The 7,025-nt window shown below is 41.7% G+C and overlaps 1 non-coding gene across 1 annotated transcript; it reads left to right on the top strand.

Annotated features, from left to right (window-relative positions):
- Positions 1-6,174: 6,174 nt before the first annotated feature.
- On the top strand, positions 6,175-6,282 carry LOC130965078 (small nucleolar RNA R71). The gene has a single exon (XR_009081134.1). It is a non-coding gene; the product is annotated as a small nucleolar RNA R71 (small nucleolar RNA).
- Positions 6,283-7,025: the final 743 nt, after the last annotated feature.

Raw genomic sequence — 7,025 nt, 5'->3', positions numbered from 1 at the left:
TATCACAACTTTGCACAACTAACCAGCAAGTGCACTGGGTCGTCCAAGTAATAAACCTTACGCGAGTAAGGGTCGATCCCACGAAGAATGTTGGTATGAAGCAAGCTATGGTCATCTTGTAAATCTCAGTCAGGCGGATTCAAATGGTTATGGATGATTTATGAATAAAGCATAAGATAAAGATAGAGATACTTATGCAATTCGTTGGTGAGAATTTCAGATAAGCGTATGGAGATGCTTTGTCCCTTCCGTCTCTTTGCTTTCCGACTGTCTTCATCCAATCCTTCTTACTCCATTCCATGGCAAGCTGTATGTTGGGCATCACCGTTATCAGTGGCTACAGTTCCGTCCTCTCAGTGAAAATGTTCAACGCGCTCTGTCACAGCACGGCTAATCATCTGTCGGTTCTCAATCAGGTTGGAATAGAATCCAGTGATTCTTTTGCGTCTGTCACTAACGCCCAGCCTTCAGGAGTTTGAAGCTCGTCACAGTCATTCAATCCTTGAATCCTACTCAGAATACCACAGACAAGGTTTAGACCTTCCGGATTCTCTTGAATGCCGCCATCAATTCTAGCTTATACCACGAAGTTTCCGATTAAGGGATCCAAGAGATATCCACTCAATCTAAGGTAGAACAGAGGTGGTTGTCAGGCACACGTTCATAGGTGAGAATGATGATGAGTGTCACAGATCATCACATTCATCAAGTTAAGGAACAAGTGATATCTTAGAACAAGAATAAGCCGATTTGAATAGAAGAACAATAGTAATTGCATTGATACTCGAGGTACAGCAGAGCTCCACACCTTAATCTATGGTGTGTAGAAACTCCACCGTTGAAAATACATAAGAACAAGGTCTAGGCATGGCCGAATGGCCAGCCTCCCAATGATCTAAGAACTAGACGTCCAAAGATGATCCTAAGATCTAAAGTGATCAAAAGATGAAAATACAATAGCAAAAGGTCCTATTTGTAGAGAACTAGTAGCTTAGGGTTTACAAAGATGAGTAAATGACATAAAAATCTACTTCCGGTCCCACTTGGTGTGTGCTTGGGCTGAGCATTGAAGCTTTCATGTGTAAAGACTTTTCTTGGAGTTAAACGCCAGCTTTTGTGCCAGTTTGGGCGTTTAACTCCCATTCTTGTGCCAGTTCCGGCGTTTAACGCGGGGCAGTTTTGAGCTGATTTGGAACGCCAGTTTGGGCCATCAAATCTCGGGAAAAGTATGAACTATTATACATTGCTGGAAAGCCCAGGATGTCTACTTTCCAACGCAATTAAGAGAGCGTCAATTGGGCTTCTGTAGCTCCAGAAAATCCACTTCGAGTGTAGGGAGGTCAGAATCCAACAGCATCTGCAGTCCTTTTCAGCCTCTGAATCAGATTTTTGCTCAGGTCCCTCAATTTCAGCCAGAAAATACCTGAAATCACAGAAAAACACACAAACTCATAGTAAAGTCCAGAAAAGTGAATTTTAACTAAAAACTAATAAAAATATAATAAAAACTAACTAAAACATATTAAAAACATACTAAAAATAATGCCAAAAAGCGTATAAATTATCCGCTCATCACAACACCAAACTTAAATTGTTGCTTGTCCCCAAGCAACTGAAAATCAAATAAGATAAAAAGAAGAGGATATGAAATAAATTCCAAAAACATCTATGAAGATCAGTATTAATTAGATGAGCGGGGCTTTTAGCTTTTTGCCTCTGAACAGTTTTGGCATCTCACTCTATCCTTTGAAATTCAGAATGATTGGCTTCTATAGGAACTCAGAATCCAGATAGTGTTATTGATTCTCCTGGTTAAGTATGATGATTCTTGAACACAGCTACTTTATGAGTCTTGGCCGTGGCCCAAAGCACTCTGTCTTCCAATATTACCACCGGATACATACATGCCACAGACACATAACTGTGTGAACCTTTTAAGATTGTGACTCAGCTTTGCTAGAGTCCCCAATTAGAGGTGTCCAGGGTTCTTAAGCACACTCTTTTTGCCTTGGATCACGACTTTATTATTTTTTTCTTTTTCCTTCTTTTTTTTCGTTTTTCTATCTCTTTTTTTCGCACATAATCTCTCTTTTTTTTGTATTCACTGCTTTTTCTTGCTTCAAGAATCATTTTTATGATTTTTCAGATCCTCAGTAACATGTCTCCTTTTTTCATCATTCTTTCAAGAGCCAACATTCATGAACACCAAATTCAAAAGACATATGCACTGTTCAAGCATACATTCAGAAGTTAAAGTATTGCCACCACATCAAAATAATTAATCTGTTATAAAATTCAAAATTCATGCAATTCTTCTCCTTTTCAATTAAGAACATTTTTCATTTAAGAAAGGTGATGGATTCATAGGACATTCATAATGTTAAGGCATAGACACTAAGACACTAATGATAATAAGACACAAACATAGATAAACATAAGCATGATTTTTTGAAAAACAGAAAAATAAAGAACAAGGAAATTAAAGAACGGGTCCACCTTAGTGATGGCGGCTTGTTCTTCCTCTTGAAGATCTTATGGAGTGTTTGAGCTCCTCAATGTCTCTTCCTTGCTTTTGTTGCTCCTCTCTCATGATTCTTTGATCTTCTCTAATTTCATGGAGGAGGACGGAATGTTCTTGGTGCTCCACCCTTAGTTGTCCCATGTTGGAACTCAATTCTCCTAGGGAGGTGTTGATTTGCTCCCAATAGTTTTGTGGAGGAAAGTGCATCCCTTGAGGCATCTCAGGGATTTCATGATGAGTGGGATCTCTTGTTTGCTCCATCTTTTTCTTAGTGATGGGCTTGTCCTCATTAACGAGGATGTCTCCCTCTATGTTAACTCCAACTGAATAACAGAGGTGACAAATGAGATGAGGGAAGGCTAACCTTGCCAAGGTAAAAGACTTGTCCGCCACCTTATAAAGTTCCTGGGCTATAACCTCATGAACTTCTACTTCCTCTCCAATCATGATGCTATGAATCATGATGGCCCGGTCTATAGTAACTTCGGACCGGTTGCTAGTGGGAATGATTGAGCGTTGGATAAACTCCAACCATCCCCTAGCCACGGGCTTGAGGTCATGCCTTCTTAGTTGAACCAGCTTCCCTCTTGACTCTCTTCCATTGAGCGCCCTCTTCATAAATGTTTATGAGGACTTAGTCCAACCTTTGATCAAAGTTGACCCTTTTAGTGTAGGGGTGTTCATCTCCTTGCATCATGGGCAAGTTGAATGCCAACCTTACATTTTCCGGACTAAAATCTAAGCATTTCCCCCGAACCATTGTAAGCCAATTCCTTGGGTCCGGGTTCACACTTTGATCATGGTTCTTGGTGATCCATGCATTGGCATAGAACTCTTGAACCATTAAGATTCCGACTTGTTGAATGGGGTTGGTAAGAACTTCCCAACCTCTTCTTCGGATCTCATGTCGGATCTCCAGATATTCACTCTTTTTGAGTTTGAAAGGGACCTCGGGGATCACCTTCTTCATGGCCACAACTTCATGGAAGTGGTCTTGATGCACCCTTGAGATAAATCTCTCCATCTCCCATGACTCGGAGGTGGAAGCTTTTGCCTTCCTTTTCCTCTTTCTAGAGGTTTCTCCGGCCTTAGATGCCATAAATGGTTATGGAAAAACAAAAAGCAATGCTTTTACCACACCAAACTTAATAGGTTTGCTCGTCCTCGAGCAAAAGAAGAAAGAAGAGAGTAGAAGAAGAAGAAATAGAGGAGATGGAGGTGGCTTTGTGTTTCGGCTAAGGGGGAAGAAGTAGTGTTTAGGTTGTGTGAAAATGAGGGGGTGAAGATGGGTTTATATAGGGGTGGAGAGAGGGGTAGGGTTCGGTCATGTATGGGTGGGTTTGGGAGGGAAAGTGGTTTGAATTTGAATGGTAAGGTATGTGGGGTTTTATGAAGGATGGATGTGAGTGGTGAAGAGAATGGTGGGATTTGATAGGTGAGGGGTTTTTGGGGAAGAGGTATTGAGGTGATTGGTGAGTGGGTGAAGAAGAGAGAGAGTGGTAAGGTAGGTGGGGATCCTGTGGGGTCTACAGATCCTGAGGTGTCAGGGATAATTCATCCCTGCACCAAGTGGCGAGCAAAATTGCTCTTTCTGCCAATCCTGGCGTTAAACCCCAGGTTGGTGCCCATTTCTGGCGTTTAACGCCAGTTTGATGCCCATTCCTGGCGTTAAACGCCACTCTGGTGTCCCTATCTGGCGTTAAACGCCCAGAATGGTGCCAGACTGGGCGTTAAACGCCCATTTGCTGCCCTTACTGGTGTTTATACGCCAGCAAGATTTTCCTCCAGAGTGTGCTATTTTTCTTTCTGTTTTTTCTTTTTCAATTGATTTTGTGACATCCCATGATCATCAACCTATAGAAAACATAAAATAACAAAGGAAAATAGATAAATATAACATTGGGTTGCCTCCTAACAAGCGCTTCTTTAATGTCAGTAGCTTGACAGTGGGCCCTCATAGAGCCTCACAGATGTTCAAAGTAGTATTGGAACCTCCCAACACCAAACTTAGAGTTTGAATATGGGGGTTCAACACCAAACTTAGAAGTTGGTTGTGGCCTCCCAGCACCAAACTTAGAGTTTGACTGTGGGGGCTCTGTTTGACTCTGTTTTGAGAGAAGCTCTTCATGCTTCCTCTCCATGGTAACAGAGGGATATCCTTGAGCCTTAAACACTAAGGATTCTTCATTCACTTGAATGATCAATTCTCCTCTGTCAACATCAATCACAGCCTTTGCTGTGGCTAGGAAGGGTCTGCCAAGGATGATGGATTCATCCATGCACTTTCCAATCTCTAGGACTATGAAATCAGCAGGGATGTAATGGTCTTCAACCTTTACCAGAACATCCTCTACAAGTCCATAAGCTTGTTTTCTTGAATTGTCTGCCATCTCTAGTGAGATTCTTGCAGCTTGTACCTCAAAGATCCCTAGCTTCTCCATTACGGAGAGAGGCATGAGGTTTATACTTGACCCTAAGTCACACAGAGCCTTCTTAAAGGTCATGGTGCCTATGGTACAAGGTATTGAGAACCTTCCAGGGTCCTGTCTCTTTTGAGGTAATCTCTGCTCAGTCAAGTCATCCAGTTCTTTGGTGAGCAAAGGGGGTTCATCCTCCCAAGTCTCATTACCAAATAACTTGTCATTTAGCTTCATGATTGCTCCAAGGTATTTAGCAACTTGCTCTTCAGTGACATATTCGTCCTCTTCAGAGGAAGAATACTCATCAGAGCTCATGAATGGCAGAAGTAAATCCAATAGAATCTCTATGGTCTCAGTGTCAGCCTCAGATTCCCATGGTTCCTCATTAGGGAACTCATTGGAGGCCAGTGGTTGTCAAATGAGGTCTTCCTCAGTGGCGATCACTGTCTCTTCCTCTTCTCCAAGTTTGGCCATGTTGATGGCCTTACATTCTCCTTTTGGATTCTCTTCTGTATTGCTTGGAAGAGCACTAGGAGGGAGTTCAGTAACTTTCTTACTCAGCTGACCCACTTGTGCCTCCAAGTTTCTAATGGAGGACCTTGTTTCAGTCATGAAACTTTGAGTGGTTTTGATTAGATCAGAGACCATGGTTGCTAAGTCAGAGTGGCTCTGCTTAGAGTTCTCTATCTGTTGCTGAGAAGATGATGGAAAAGGCTTGCCATTGCTAAACCTGTTTCTTCCACCATTATTGTTGTTGAAACCTTGTTGAGGTCTCTGTTGATCCTTCCATGAGAGATTTGGATGATTTCTCCATGAAGGATTATAGGTGTTCCCATAGGGTTCTCCCATGTAATTCACCTCTTCCATTGAAGGGTTCTCAGGATCATAAGCTTCTTCTTCAGATGAAGCATCCTTAGTACTGCCTGGTGCAGCTTACATTCCAGACAGACTTTGAGAAATCATATTGACTTGCTGAGTCAATATTTTGTTCTGAGCCAATATGGCATTAAGAGTATCAATCTCAAGAACTCCTTTCTTCTGATTCGTCCCATTGTTCACAGGATTCCTTTCAGAAGTGTACATGAATTGGTTATTTGCAACCATTTCAATGAGTTCTTGAGCTTCTGCAGGCGTCTTCTTCAAATGAAGAGATCCTCCAGCGGAGCTATCCAATGACATCTTGGACAGTTCAGACAGACCATTATAGAAGATACATATGATGCTCCATTCAGAAAGCATATCAGAAGGACACTTTCTGATTAATTGTTTGTATCTTTCCCAAGCTTCATAGAGGGATTCACCTTCCTTCTGCCTGAAGGTTTGGACTTCCACTCTAAGCTTACTCAATTTTTGAGGTGGAAAGAACTTTGCCAAGAAGGCATTGACTAGTTTTTCCCAAGAGTTCAGTCTTTCTTTAGGTTGTGAGTCCAACCATATCCTAGCTCTGTCTCTTACAGCAAAAGGGAGTAGCATAAGTCTGTAGACCTCAAGGTCAACCCCATTAGTCTTGACAGTGTCACAGATTTGCAAGAATTCAGCTAAAAACTGATGAGGATCTTCCAATGGAAGTCCATGGAACTTGCAATTCTGTTGCATTAGAGAAACTAATTGAGGCTTAAGCTCAAAGTTGTTTACTCCAATGGCAGGGATAGAGATGCTTCTCCCATAGAAGTCGGGAGTAGGTGCAGTAAAGTCACCCAGCACCTTCCTTGCATTGTTGGCATTGTTGTTGTTTTCGGCTGCCATGTCTTCTTCTTGTTTGAAGATTTATGTTAGGTCCTCTACAGAGAGTAGTGCTTTATCTTCTCTTAGCTTTTGCTTCAAGGTCCTTTCAGGTTTAGGGTCAGCCTCAACAAGAATGCTTTTGTCTTTGCTCCTGCTCATATGAAAGAGAAGAGAACAAGAAAATATGGAATCCTCTATGTCACAGTATAGAGATTCCTTGAGGTGTCAGAGGAAAAGAAAAATAGAAGGAAGAGGTAGAAGAATTCGAACTTATCAAGAAAAATAGAGTTCGAATTGTGCATTGAGGAGGAGTGTTAGTCCAAAAATAGAAGGATGTGAGAAGAGGGGAAGAAATTTTC

The sequence above is a fragment of the Arachis stenosperma genome, chromosome 2 (assembly GCF_014773155.1).
Source record: "Arachis stenosperma cultivar V10309 chromosome 2, arast.V10309.gnm1.PFL2, whole genome shotgun sequence".
Lineage (NCBI taxonomy): Eukaryota > Viridiplantae > Streptophyta > Magnoliopsida > Fabales > Fabaceae > Arachis > Arachis stenosperma.
This window is presented reverse-complemented; position numbering and strand designations above follow the sequence as displayed.